This window comes from Gasterosteus aculeatus, chromosome 21 (genome assembly GCF_964276395.1).
Source record: "Gasterosteus aculeatus chromosome 21, fGasAcu3.hap1.1, whole genome shotgun sequence".
Lineage (NCBI taxonomy): Eukaryota > Metazoa > Chordata > Actinopteri > Perciformes > Gasterosteidae > Gasterosteus > Gasterosteus aculeatus.
Genome location: NC_135708.1, coordinates 20,044,311 through 20,059,717, shown reverse-complemented (window position 1 = coordinate 20,059,717; position 15,407 = coordinate 20,044,311). Strand labels below are relative to the sequence as shown.

The following is a 15,407-nucleotide window of genomic DNA, read 5'->3' as shown; positions in this document are numbered from 1 at the left end:
CTTATTGAAAAATAGTGGCAATAAAAACGAGAGCTGTAAATGTTCTTACGTTGTGCTATGAACTGGTGGGAGCAGGGAATGAACTGCTCACTGGCGTTGTCCTCGGGAGACGTAATTTACTTCAGTTGCTCTAATAAACATTCCGCCATAAAAACAAATCCGCCCGGCAACGCTGAACGCGTAAAGCTGTCGGTGTTGAAATGACAGATTAGAACGTCCGCTAATCAAGTGAAACACGGAGGTTTGAAACGCTTTTTCTTTTCAAATGATTGTGTGGGCCTCCAATCCCCATTATAGAACCAACAAAAAGGAACATCGTTACTATTATTTTATTATTCGCCCACCAGAGAGAGAACGGGAAGGGATTCTGTGTTTTGATGAAGTGTAATTCAGCATCTTAAAGCTTGAACACACCTCGGTTCCCCCTCGAGCCGCTTTACAGATTACATCTAATATTTGAAATGTGATATCATGTCTAGCTGCCAAACACCGATCTCACCGTTTGGTCGCGTATATCCATCTCTTCTTTCACTCGTGGTGGATGCGATCCGTAAACTATCCGACACCACGCTGACGGCAACATTTTCAAGCGTCAAACGGAGGAAAGTCCTCGGTGAGGCCGACCGATTCCTCGCAGCACGGCGGGCTCGTTGGGCCGGGACGGCGTGCAGCTCACATGTAACCGGCTTCGGAGAAGCAAATGAATTATTTCTATGTAAAAAGTCAAGGTTTCTGCCTTCCCAACTCAGTTAAAAAGAAAATTACTATTCACATCACATGTTCAGTGTGTAAAACAAGTTAATTTCACTGAGTATGCTCATTCGCCTTGAAATAAATCAAGAGAGGGATCCGAGGCGCATTCATTATGAATGCATTCCTATTCTTGCACGTGCGCCGCGCCGCCCCTCGTCTCTTTCTTCTTAATTCGTGTCTGACTTTTCAAATATTTAAAAGGTACGATTTAAGAATTGAAGTGACTGCCAACGCGGGACTCTGGGCCCACTTGACGAGACGAGGCGGGTTGTTGTACAAGACAGGCGCTTATTGGAACATATGGCCGCCGGAGCGGCGGCGCTGAGGTCGAGACGGGAAGCGGAACCACCGCGTGTCCCTGAGTGACAGCGCTCCATTATCTCGGGATGAAGTATTCATGTAATGCATCCTGGGGGGGGGGGGGTTACACATGATGTATAAAGTAAGCACTGACCGACCTAGCCACCTAGCTGCTACGTTAGCTGTTTGGCTACAACAGGCGCAGTGACTAACCTGCATGGTGTCGTTATTAACACAGGTTGAAGTCTGAAACGTGAGCTCATTGGTCACAGCGTTGTTCTTCCTGTGGAGCCAAATCGATTCGCTTTCTTTTTCTAATTGAGCACCTTTTTGAATTTGTCGGGTGGACACACGCATGACTCTGAACAATCATTAACGTTGCTGCGGAGCTCACGAATGAGAAAACAGGCTACTTTTTTAACTCGCCTATTTGTAAGGTGAATTAACCTCCTAATTAAAAGTGGTTCTGGTTTCCGCGAGTGCCTCAAATAATGGAACGTTTCCTTTCTCAAACTTTCAACCTGAGCAGCTCGACTTCGATCCGCCTGCAAACGAAAACACAGCTACGAGTTCTTTTTCATGCACATGAGACCTTTCAAAGGGAATACAGCAGGAAGAAGGACTGACCCTCCCCTCCTCACTCCTTCACTTCATGTAGATGACCGCCATCACAGTGTAAGTAAGAAGGTTCAGATTCTCCCTCACTGGGACTCATGCATCATTCAACTGCAAGAAAAACAAAACGTCCATACACGTAATTTCATCATGAATCCTATTTCAAAGCTTATTCTGAATTAAATGGAGTGAAACAATCTTGTGATTGCATGCAATTTAACATCACAAATTCGGCTTGGATGAAAAATAAACGGGCCTCAATTTGTCATGCATTAATTTGTCAAGCTTAATATTTATCAGACTTCAGGCCGATGGGTTATGAATGTACTCTCATGCATTCTAACTTTCCATTTCTTCATCCGCAAGCGAATCAAACAAGTTTAGTCAAACAGAAACACTTTGTGACGAGATTATTCTTAAATCAGACCTTTTTTGGTCTCCATCGCTAGAAGACTTTGCAAATGTTTTCTAGAGCGTTTGAGCTAAAAACAACGGAGGCAATCGGAAATTGGATTGTTTGAACGATTATTAATATGAAACATTGATTTTATTTAAATGATGTTTCAGAGTTTGTGAAGAGTGGATGAGCCAAATCAGTTTCATTCCCAGCAGTCTAAAGTTTTATGCTTTTTTCACCTAAAACCTAGAAAATTCTCCTGTCTCAGCAAACAGCGGGAAAGAAAAAGATATGAGACTTTTCTTTTCTGACTTCGTCTAACTGACTCACGCTCCATCGATCCGATGCTTCGGGATGTGGAGGTAAAAAAAAAAAAAGAAAAGATGTTTGAGGATGAAGTTTATATAAAAGCCTCGCAGACAATCAGAGCAAACTGCATCTTACGCCGCGATATGCTTCACATCTCTGAGTCACATCTCCACCAAGACGGGAGAAATAAAATGAAGCTCACTAAACTTCAATCAGACGACTGTCACGGCGCGACGCTCCCTCTTCCCTCTCAGCCCGCAGATGAGGCGGGCCGATACCTGCGCGGCGGCAAAGGTATGCAGGTACATGTGTGTTTGTGCATCCTCGCGAGCTTCTCTTTCATCCCGGTGTCAGTGGCAGGCTGCCGCGGGCCCGTATCACTCGGCACACCACGCCTGCCGGGGTGCATTTCATACCTGCAGATAATGGATTGGAGGGGGAACGCCGACGGGAAACCTTTGCACGGGTCTTATTTCATGCACACAAATACAGCACACGCACTGCAGTGGCAGCAGCTTTCACATGCAGCCCGGACCAGAAACCAGACACCCGATGTTTAGGTTTGACAGATAATTTGGACTTGAGCCGGGGAAGAACTAAAAATCAGAACCTCCAAGATGAGCACATATTCCATAACAACCCGCGGTTTCTTCCGGTAAACCACTTTTTGGTCTGCTTTCTCTCGAGTCTACTTTCCCGGTTCTGACGGCCTTTGGGTCCCTTTCACATCGGCTCCCCATTACAACTTGAGATGAAATAGATTTTAGTTTCACATCCAAGTCCGAAATGTGGAAACCACAGAGGCCTCTGCTGCCGCAGTGATGCCTTTGAACAACTTAAATAACTAAACACATGACAGATTCTGTTTGTCCCCGACAGCAGAGGCGCTGAGGCCGTATACGGGCTGCTGCAGAGAGCAGGAACCAAATGGATCTCCTGGTCAGATTTATAGCAGCTCATCCTCTCCGCTGCGGGAGGAGAGGAAAAGTTGACTGGAGCTCACCGACTCCAGAGACTATAACTCATCTCCTGCTGCGCTCCATTTTATTCAGCCGGAGCACATCGGTGAGTATTGGGCTGCTGTTTTTTTGGGCCAGTGAAACGTAATCGCTGTCTGCCAGGACCAAGGTCACACTGTGCTCCTCATGCAGCGGGATGATTATTCTGGCCTTCGCTGAAGGTTGATTAGCTGTTTATTTTTCACCTATGCCTGTGAGACGGGTCATTGGAAATTAAATATGGGATGTTTGCTTTTGATATAGTTTGAACAGGTTCACAATGAGCACGTATGCTGCAGGACTTAAGCCGGGGACTTTTCAGTTGATGCTTCCTCCATTACTCGCTTTGATAAATACATTTATTTTGTACTTCCTGTCGTTATGGTGTCTGCTTTCAGCCCCCCAATCCCATACATTCACATCACGGTTTCACGGTGTCCTAGCTCGCCTTGACTTACCTGTATCTTATTGCAAAACTTCCTGTTTTTGCAGCTTTTGACAGCGACTGTGTTTAACTGATAATCTCTTAATCCCCATTTTCTCTCAGTTTCATCCGCGGCCCGTGTCCTATTACTTCTGTAAATGTCGGGCAAACAATGTCTGATCTCATAATTGCTAGTACTTGTTGCCATCTTTGCTTGAGTTGTGAAGCTTTGTGCATGAGGAGTAAAATTGGTTAGGGTGCAAATATCTGGGTAAGTCAATCAGACGCATGAGCATTCTGCATAACAATCTTTTAGCTTTTAGAGTAACAGGCTGTTATGTATTCAGGCTGCCTTCATGAGGGGGTTAGGGCTCAGGGAACGTAGAGGCTGAGGGAACGTAGGGGCTCAGGGAACGTAGAGGCTGAGGGAACGTAGGGGCTCAGGGAACGTAGAGGCTGAGGGAACGTAGGGGCTCAGGGAACGTAGAGGCTGAGGGAACGTAGGGGCTCAGGGAAGGTAGAGGCTGAGGGAACGTAGAGGCTGAGGGAACATAGAGGCTGAGGGAACGTAGAGGCTCAGGGAACATAGAGGCTGAGGGAACGTAGAGGCTGAGGGAACATAGAGGCTGAGGGAACGTAGGGGCTCAGGGAACGTAGGGGCTCAGGGAACGTAGAGGCTGAGGGAACATAGAGGCTGAGGGAACGTAGAGGCTCAGGGAACATAGAGGCTGAGGGAACGTAGAGGCTCAGGGAACATAGAGGCTCAGGGAACATAGAGGGTTGGGGAACATAGAGGCTCAGGGAACGTAGAGACTGAGGGGACGTAGAGGCTCAGGGAACATAGAGGCTGAGGGAACATAGAGGGTTGGGGAACATAGAGGCTCAGGGAACATAGAGGCTGAGGGAACGTAGGGGCTCAGGGAACGTAGGGGCTCAGGGAACGTAGAGGCTGAGGGAACATAGAGGCTGAGGGAACGTAGAGGCTCAGGGAACATAGAGGCTGAGGGAACGTAGAGGCTCAGGGAACATAGAGGCTGAGGGAACATAGAGGGTTGGGGAACATAGAGGCTCAGGGAACGTAGAGACTGAGGGGACGTAGAGGCTGAGGGAACGTAGGGGCTGAGGGAACGTAGAGGCTGAGGGAACATAGAGGCTGAGGGAACGTAGGGGCTGAGGGAACGTAGAGGCTGAGGGAACATAGAGGCTGAGGGAACATAGGGGCTGAGGGAGGGTAGAGGCACAGGGAACATAGGGGCTGAAGGAACATAGAGGCTTGGGGAACATAGAGGCTGAGGGAACATAGAGGCTCAGGGAACATAGAGGCTGAGGGAACATAGAGGGTTGGGGAACATAGAGGCTCAGGGAACGTAGAGACTGAGGGGACGTAGAGGCTGGGGAACGTAGAGGCTAAGGAAACGTAGGGGCTGACGGAACGTAGAGGCTGAGGGAACGTAGAGGCTAAGGGAACGTAGAGGCTAAGGGAACTGGGGGAACAAAAACTAAAAATGTCAAATCAAACGATGATGAAGCACAGGAGGATCCGTCGTTTCGATTGGTGGTAAAAGCTGAAACAGTGGAAGCCGTTTAGTCTGAGCTCACAGCGCTCGGCTGTCCACGGGAAGGACGACCGACAGAGACGGCTCATCTCTCGGATCTGCTTCATTTAGAAATTGATTTTTACGTGTAGCCTTGAACGTTTGAAGTTTCCTTCTAAAAACCTTGTCAGAGCAGGAGGGTCGAGGAGGCTGGCAGGAGGGGGGGGGGCAGGCGGACCGGGACGAATCAATTCAAATTAATTTCCGAGACGAGGTGTTTTCTTACTTTGAGCTACTCTCATTTTGAGAGGATGCATCGCCTGAGAGTCGGTTCTGGTGGAAAAAAAAGGAAGAAAAAAGCAAACATGATTGCTTTCTTCAACCCAAGAGGGGACACAATAATTCCCTCTCCGAGTTTTGCGGTGCAGGAGCAGCTTAATGAATCGAAAACCTGCGTCTTCTGCTGCGTGATCCGGCTCCGGCATTAAGCTATTTGTTCCAACTAACGCGCAAACAATGGCCGGCGCACACGTACGGATAACACACATCATTGTGCTTCCTAGCAAAAAGAACGGAGGAGGTGTTGCTGGTGTAGACTCTGAAGGTCAAGGAGGTGAACTCGTTACTTGCTGGAGGAGTTCTGTGAGGTGGAGGAGTTGTATCAGATGCGATTGGATGTGTTAATTAAAGTTGTATTTTTAGCTGCCTTTAACTATAAAGTGTGTCCCCCACGTGCCTCTTTTTTAACTGCTAGTGCCAAACAGTGCAAACATTTATTTTCCCTGCATACATATAAACACTGTGCCGATCGCTCGTATTCACGTTTTCTATTATACCATCATCAACTATAGTGTTTTAATATAAAAATTGTTCCATTGCAGCCAAATTAAGTCACAGCTAATTAAAAACAAGGCATGCACGGAAACCTTTGTCTTCGGTTTATCCACAAATGATGGAGAATTCCATTCAAAATGGTTCTAATTCAGCATACGCTCTCCGCCAAGAGGCAATGATGTCCTCTCCATCGAGGAGGAACTGGTTGACTGAGTGATGGGTGAAGCGTGACACCGGCGTGACCCTCGGGGGCGTTCAAACAAAGTACGCATTGTGTTCTTCTGCGTGTGTCAACGTGGCCCCTGAGGTCAGTCCATCCGTCAGCGGCTCCGACGGCTTACAGGGCTTCGCTCTGCTACGGAATAACACCAGACTCCTTCCTGTACACAAGGAAATACATCTAGTTCTGACATTTATCATCTCCTGTCGACCCCCCCCCCCCCCTGCGCCCGCCCGAGGGCGTGTTTTTCCTTTTACGGTCGGGACCCTCGGTGTCACGTAGCTATCGAATGAGCTACAAAAGAAAAGCCTTTCAAAAGGAGCAAAAAAGTTAATTAGAGGTAATGTGACTCGGGTGTAACGTGGCAGGTGTGCACGGCGCTAACACGCTGCCAGGCCCGCTTGATTGACAGGACGTCGTTTCCCAGACCACAACGGCGCCGGCGGCGTCCGTGTGATTCCGCTCGCTGTCAAAGGCGCCTTCTGGTGTCCCATAAAGCCCCCGTCAGGCCCCGCAGTCATTCAATTAAGGCCTTACTGGGCTATTGATTTCACCACCAGCAGAGTCTCACGTCCCAGAAACAATAAGGAGCCTTTTAACCTAAAGGGATAAACAACCCGAGGAGGCCAATATATCCACTGGATGCGCGAAAGACCCATTTGATCTGCGTCATCCCCTTTTTCTGAGACGCCACCTTTTGTTCCCACTGTGACCTCTCACATGAATATTTATTCAAAGACGCCTTTCAATTTTAACTTTGTGTCGCGCTCAGCCGCCTGAAACTTAACGAGCGAAACAGTAAAACTGCAGGACATAAAACAAATAAAATGAGTTGAAAGATGCTAATAAAAACCCTGCATGGAGCTGGAACTGTAGGGGGGGGGGGGGCTATGGAATAATTTTAGTGGGATTGTTGCAACGAGAAGTCACGTGATCCAGACGCATTAATTACAGGCACTTTAATAATGTTTAAAATAAGAAAAAGCACCTTTCACTTTTACATTAAAAAGTCTCCCGTGACCCTCAGCTGCATGAAGGCTGATGAACTTTGGGGGCGAGAAGTAACCTTGTTGACCGACACCCCCCCCCCCCCCCCCAAGAACCCGGGACCCCCCCCCCCCCCCAAGAACCCGGCCATATGTGTGTGTTACTCCCCGCGGAGCGTCGCTAAATGCAGCTGTTGATGCGACGCGTTTATAGGGCCAATCGAGACGACTGCATGATGCAAGCCAGCGGGGGAGGGAAGGGGGGGGGTTATCAGCTGGAGGGGGAGAGAAGGGCAGAAACGGAGGGAGAAAGGACAGGAAAGAGTACATGTAGACGCTGAATGGAGTCAGCCACAGCCACGCACAATGGCTCCTTTATCCGTGGGGGGGGGGGGGGTTGAGTCTCGGCAATGGGTGAAAAATAGAAATCCCACTGTCCCCCGTTGGCTCTCCCCCATCAGCTGCCTTGGTTACTGAGTAGGCTGCCAGCAAAGCCCCCCCCATTCAAACTGTTCCACCCACACATCTCCTTCTTTTCACCCCTCCATCTAAGATGTTTGCCCCCCCCCCACTTTGCTCCCCAAAGTCTTTACATGTGTGTTCAGGGTCGTAGCAGAAGCACACGCGGCACTCAAACGCCTCGTAACAGGTTGCTGTTGCCTTTGTGCATCTTTCATATTACACATTCAGATTGATATGTATATAAATATATACACGTGTATGTGTGTATAATGTATATAAAACATATAATATGTATGAATCTTACCTTTTGAAAGCGGATTCTTCCGTAACTTCTCCTCCTTTGACTGCAGTTTTCTCACTTCTCTTCTCTGCTTCAATCTTCGTGCTGGTTTTTCTATTCCGTCCGTCCACGAGACGCCGACCGCTGTTTGTTTTAGCAGAGCAGTCCGGCTTAAAGCCCCCCTGCCCCCCCTGCCCCCCCCCCACAGACCCCCCCCCTTACAAAAAAAGATGAAGCGAGCAAGAGCCGCCACCTCCTGATCAGCTCAGGGTGAGAGAAGTGGAAGACAAAGTCATCTTCAGGTGCAAAGACAGTGCTCGCTCCCCGCCGTCCCTCCAACGCCGTCTCTCTCTCTCGCTTCCTCCCCCCCCCCACCACCTCCCCCCTTCTTTCTCCCCCGGTTGCCTTTGCTCGCTCTACCTGCTCCAGCAGCTGCCTCTCCGCCTCGCTCCCTCTTGTGTCTGAGTGCTGTGCTGCTGCTCCATCCATTCCCCACCTTTCTCTCTCCCTCCTTCCCTCCCTCCCTCCCTCCCTGCCGTCACCCCCCCCCCCCCCCCCTCAGCTCGTGAATGTTTAGACGCGGCAATTGTAGCTGACAGGCTCCGAATTAACCCGCAGAACTCCAAATGCTCTCCTTCGCTTTACTCACTCTCCCCCAGTTTCTCGTTTCTTGCCCCCCCCCCTCCACCCCCCCACTGTGAGAGCGACCCTGCTGAATAGTACAATCAGTCCTTCTCACGGGGAGTGATAGTCTATTAACTGCGTGGTCCCTGGTTTTCACCCAGAGACGGGAGCGGGAATGAGAGATTAGGGCCGAGCGTCCGTGATGGATGTGGCCGCCGCTTCGCGCGCGTTGTAGGAAAAGTGGCTCATGAAATAATCACGAGCAAAGATTAATAAGTAAATGTTTACCGCCCTCCTCCCTTGATTGATTAATCATTAATTGCCCTTAAAGCCTAACTGGAGTTGATAGAAGACACCGAGCCGTTGAAAGCGGTCCGTGTGATTGTGAACGCACATATTGTACGTCGCTTTGGATAAAAGCGTCCGCTAAATCACATGTAATGTAATGTAATGATGTGATTGCTGCTCTGCAGACACGCAGAACTTTCGTTGGCGCGTACGAGGCCGCCGAGGAGGAGCGGCGTGACGGCGTGGAGGAGCGGCGTGACGCCGCGTCGTCTCAATGAATTGCTTCTGAAAACAAAGAAAGGAATTTGACTCTCCTCCCTTCGGCGACTCAGCCGCTCGGTCGGGATTAAAAACAGAGGGCGAAGGTCTGGTTGGAGACGCTTTGCGCGCTTTCTGATGTTAAGCTGATAGAAAATCACGGAAAGAAGGTTCGGTGAAACGTCGCAGGCTTTAAACGGGGCGACACGAGGAGGACGATTCACAATCATCTCACAGGAAAATAAGCCAACGGGTCGGCCCACCAGCGTCGCCCCCCTGGTGGGCAGGCGTGACCTCGACCGTAGTGCTTGTTCAACCTGACGTCACCCACCTGGAGGCTGCACGCCGCGGTCCATCAGCGAGGGGAAATCTGTTACAATTGCATTATCAAGTCCGCGGTCAATCCAGGTCTGAAGCAAGTCTGCTTCTTCTGGATGTTGCTCCTCTAGTTCTACCTGGATGCCACAGAGAAACAGCCACGAGTGTTTGAGGGGAAGAAAAGTCAGTAATTAGCATCCAGTCTTTGGTGGGAATTATCTCCGCGGCTATGTGATTTCCCGCCGTCCTCCTGAGGGCCAATGTGATTATGTTAACAAGGAGGCCATCTGCATCGTGGAACATTACTGCACACTGAAATGGCATAAACAAATTAATCAGCATGAATGTAGTGCCATGCAGAGAAAGCGTTAAGCCGGGGAGGCAGAGAAAGTGTTTGCAGGTGTTTCAGCGAAGCGGCATTGAGATTCGCCGGCGTTTGTTGCAAACACTGTACTATAAGAGCACCATCACAGCATGAAGGCTAAAGCTGAGTACTCGGGAGGAAAAAGGACGAGGTGGCAGAAGCTTGATTTGAAGAGCGCAACGGGTCTTTGGTGGAAAGCCGGTTGCAGGTCTGGATTGGCGCAGCCGGCGAGAGAGCGCGTGTGATTGATTTCTTCGGGTTTATCCCCGAGAGATGAGAAAGTTTGCAAGTCTCGCTCCCTAAACCTATAAATCACATTGATCAGTCGGGGATAATAAGGCCACGCCTGCACATCCCCGGAGAGGGAGATGAGAAAAAAACAATTAGAGGTGCATGGTAACAGACACCTAGATTGAAAGATGTAGAAAGGCAGTGAAAAGAAGGAGGAATGACGATGATCCTTGGATGAACTGACAAGGTGCAGGAAGAAATCATCAAATATAGTTTTCCCTCACGTACGCATCTCCCTCCCCATTGCTGACAGTGTTTGGTAAACCCGACCGGCACACCATTTCCTGCAAAGAAAAGGCACTTTTTCCAGTCAGGACAGGTGTTACTACGGAACATGATGACATATCACCAATAACTTTTAAATATTGTCGCCAAAACCAACGTTGGTTGATTCTACTTAAGAGGTGTATAAGTCTGTGTGCTCCTCTTCCTCCGTAGAGCACCGTTACAAACAGATCAATAAGCCGCACTATTGCACAGGGAGACGTGCGTCTTCAAACACACATTTCACGCCCAATGCCACATTTATCTGGCACGGCAGCTGGCTTCTCCCAGCTTCATCCATCTGGTGAGGCTTGAAATAATGGTTAGTGTCCGACGAGGAATAATCCAACCGGTTCAGAGCCCTGAAGCCAACACCGTGTTATTGCTGCATCCTCTGTAGTGACCAGCAGGGGGCGACTCCCATAGAAGTCTATGAGAAAACGACCGCACTTCTCTCTTGATTTATTGTAAACAGATTGAGTTTATGGTCTCAATCTCAGTTTTGATTCAAACAAAGTGTTTTCATAAGGTTAGCGTAGCATCAGTTAATTGTATTTCTTTGTTAGAAGAGCAAAGAACAGAAATAGAGCAAAAAGAACTCCACCAGAGGCTTTTCTTCCTCGTTGGCCCTCTTCCCTGTCGAGCCCCGGCAAGCGTTTGATTGGCAGATGGTTCATCCAATGACCTGCCAAGTATTCTTTGAAAGGGCCTGTCCTTTTCCGCGCGGTTTCCAACGACTACCTCTCAGAAGATTCTGGGTAACGAACCATCTGGCTCTACATGGTAACCGCAACATCCCGCCGCGCCAAATACTCACAGCGGCACTCGATGGGGATTAATCTGCCTCTGAAAATGGTCCCTTCCAACTGTGGTTTTCCCAGTTTCAGTAACTTATGATGCAAACTAGTGACAGCTGTTTTAAGTAGAAGGAAAAGAGTCGTGGATGCGGCTACGCTTTTTAAATTCATTGTAACTATCTAATTGACTACTTCTATTTCAACTTTGGCAACTCTGTGTTAACGCCAACTTTGACCGCCGGCGCTTAAATGGTACCTGTAACGCCACTTATCTATAGCAAATTGTAAATTGGCTTATTTGAGGAAATTGCACTTTCTTGTTTCTTGTTCTCCTGAGTTTGTACCCTTTGGTTGAATGCACTTACTGTACGTCGCTTTGGATAAAAGCGTCCGCTAAATGACATGTAATCTAATGTAATGTAATTTTTACGGTTACAATGAGGCTTCGCAGGTGTTAAGAATGGAGTCACCGTACGTGACAAACGGCCGTAGGTGACATTGACGAAGATATAGAGATTGTTTAAAACATTTTGTAATATTCTATTAGCAACATCAACAGGCTGTTGCGTTGATGATGTCTCGGATGTTCAAGGTTACCGTGACTTCATAATAAAGTGAAGATGTGATATTATCCTCAGTGAACTGCAGGGAAAAGTTTCGTCTCCAAATTCGGACGTCAGCAATGAAACTGACGAGTAAACTTCATCAAAGCAGATTGAAAGATTTCAAACACGGCGTTTCCTTTGGAGGCTGGATGCAGATTATTGAATGACACAGTCAGCTCATAACCATTTCCTCGGACACAGTGGTTTCCTGTGGAGGGGGGGGGGGTACTCGGGACCAGATGATGCGTCTGTGTAGCATCAACCCGGGAGATAACGGGAGAAACGCTGGCGTGACACTGAGGTCCGTTCTGCCTTCTGGGCCGCTGGTCAGTCTCACACTTAAGTGATCGGAAGCGAGTGGCAGCTTCCCGATTGTTCTGTGACTCTCCGGCGGTTTGACGTTTTTTGGGGGGGGGGGCCGTCGCAGGCTTCGTGATGGACGTGTGCAGCGGCTGCCGGTCCTTCTGTCTTATTCGTGATGCAGCTCCTTGCTGCTGTAAGAAGCTGTTAAAATAAAGACGAGAGGAAAGGAACCTGTCACACCGAACTCGCATCAGACACAATAAAACCGCTTTGAAATGCAAGTAATGACGTTTTAATTACACCAAGGTTTTCTTTATGAAGGGAGGTCCAGTGCCACTAATGCTGATTACTGTACGGACCTACTGGGGATGTGAAATTAGAGCGAAAAGGAGTCTGCGCCATGCGGTCAGGGGATGAATCAAAACCAAATGAGCCACCGGGGGGCCGTGAGAGGCGAATTAGGTTTGTGAAGCGTCCCGTTTGTCCGTATTGAATCGGCGTCTCACTGCAAACACAACTGTCACGCGGAGTCCGTCCTCGGCTCGAAATACCAAACGAGACACACAGCTGCTGCGCGGCGAATTGTCGGTGCGGTCCGGCCGCCCGACAACAACGCGCGCACAAATTATTTAACTGACAAGCCAGATGACGCTGGAAAAGGTGTTCTGAAAGCCCGTCAACAACATGCAAGATGGATGTGTTGTTGTTTTTGTGCAAAACCTGCAGAGGAGAGAAAAAAACAAAAGAGCATGGCTCGGGACCCCCCCCCCCCCAAGATCCAAACAGGTCCTGTTCACTGACAAACTACCGCGTCCACGTCGACTTCTTTTAAAAAAAACGAAGGGCTTTTGTTCCCTAAAACCAACAAAGTGGTTGCCGTGGGAAACCGTATGCCTAATGAATGAAACCCGAAAGGACCGAGCAAATCCACGACACCCGAGCCGCTAAAACGTGCGTCAAGCACCAGAATCTCGGCCTGCAAATGGAAAACTTATGAAAACCTTTTAAAAATGGAAAAAAAAGCAAAGGAACCTTCTGTCTTTGCAGGGAACGACTCAGTCAGCCATCGGAGAAGTTAGTTGTTGAAAGAAGTGCAGTAAACAAGCTTCATGAAGAGATTGGTACAATATCGTGTTGTGTCGTGTTGCTATGTTACCTTCTTACCTAAAGGACTCAAGCTTAACACCTGCCCCCCCCCCCCTCCATTACTGCATTAATGATGAATGCTGCCATCCTTTATGTTCATCCATTTACAGACGTGTTTGAGCACCTGTTGCACACAAATGACTCTACTTACTGCTCATCTGCATCATCTGCATCATTATCGTCCTCGCTCGTCGCAGCAGATCATGATCAGGTCATTAAGATTCTGATTCTGATTGCCAATTAATGCCCCCCCCCCCCCCCCGCCAGGCATCCTTTGCCTCCCAGTGTTTGGCAGATGTTGAACTTTGGGTGAGGGGTTTGGGGGGTTTGGGGGGTTATCAGCCCACTGCAGCCATTCACAGATTGTGAATATTAGGCGTAAATATTCCGCTGACTGCAACTCACATCTGCTCGGCCCGTAAAGTGAATCCTCAAAGTGAATTTTCACCGTCAAATTACCAAAAACCGCATCGTTGGCCGCCATTGTTACAAACGTACCACTATGTACATATATTGTATATATTTATATTATGTTCTATATTATAATGTCTCATAGCCCCTCCCTGTCTATTACTTACCCACTGTCTCACGGCCCGTTCTTTTGCACGTTTTAGCTCTTCTTTGGCTTTTCTGATTTCTTCCACGCCATCACCCGGGGTGCCATGATTGGAGGCAAACCCGGCGTCCTCGCTGCTGATCAGCTGACCGCGGCGTTTGGGTCCGATTGGACCCGGATTTACTGTTGTGCCTCCAGGACGCTTCGAGTGATGACAGGAAATGTTTCGCCCGCGATTTGGCTTCGGCCTCCCCGTTATGCCGCATAATCATGAAGAATAGGAAGTATAAAATGTACGGGACGTGCTGCCAAACCCCAGGAGAGGGGTGACCGTGTGTGTGTGTGTGTGTGTGTGTGTGGGTTCACAGCTGGGTCCTCACAAAGTCACAAAGTGCCTCTGTGTCTGAGGCCCTCTGTCTCCACGGGGACAGCAGAACTGTAAAGGACTGTGAGCAGAACAAGCGCCCCCCCCCAGCCAGCTCTCTGGGCTCTTCTGGCCCAGTAGGCTTTGAGGGGAGGGCCGGTGCTGGACTTGAGCTCCCTTGGGATTACCCCAGCTTGGGCTTCTGGCTCGGCTTGAGACAGAACCCCGGAGAGCTTTTGGGTTTAGTGTGCGTTTGTGTGCGTTTGTGTGTGTTGCATTATGGGTTAGGGAGGGCGAGTGTGGTTCTGTGCATCTGCTACTTCGCTCCCCGGGGGAACTGCCAGGAAGGTTTGCCTAGTTTTCACCTCCATTAGGACAGAAGGGCGAGTTTATTCTCACACGTCCATATGTGGGCATAGTTTATTTGAATGATAAACTGATAATAATATATAACGTAACATAACCTAAAAAAACGGCTTCAAAGGGAACAACGACCGAATTCACACAAACTGGCACAAAGCAGCTTTAAAGAGACCAAAATACGACACTGAACTGAACACGCGTCCATGTGACCCGCTGTGTGATCAAGCTGACCACGGCTGCTGCTGGACACGCACCAGAAGGTCCACCTCTTAAAAAGCACCTGACACGCATGCGAAGGTCAAGAGGCTCCTTCTTTTAGGAGGTCAAACGTCTGCTTACTGCCAGCACGGAAACACTGAGGGGAGACGCGAGGGGGTTTTTGGTTTGTAGGCCACAGGAAATCCTCATTAAGTCTCAGGATTAGAGACGGATGTGCATCAGGTGTGACTGCGGACAATTTCCTGAATACAAAAATATGTCAATATAGACTCTAATTACTCCCCGAGAGGAGTATGTTGGTATTTCTTTCATCGGCACAACGAGAGAAAACAGTTTTTCCTCTTCCTGTAATTACGAGAAAACTCTCGCTGCAGAGGAGATGGAAAGTAAAGAGCCTGTTACGGCGATGCGCTGCAACATTTACAAGTAAAGCCTCCATCTTTCACAATTAGAGCAAATGTCAACCAGGGAGGAAGTGTGAAAAAAACCCTGCTAATTGAAAAACGGAGAGAGATTCCTCCTTGTTTTCTGGAG

The 15,407-nt window shown here is 48.7% G+C and overlaps 1 protein-coding gene across 1 annotated transcript in view; it reads right to left on the bottom strand.

Moving 5' to 3' along the window:
* The window catches only part of LOC120811910 (cadherin-20), a 38,357-nt gene extending 29,781 nt beyond the window's left edge, over positions 1-8,576 (bottom strand). The window contains exon 1 of the mRNA XM_040167651.2: positions 8,138-8,576. The gene's annotated coding sequence lies outside the window, so the exon portion shown is untranslated. The remainder of the gene's footprint in view (positions 1-8,137) is intronic.
* Positions 8,577-15,407: the final 6,831 nt, after the last annotated feature.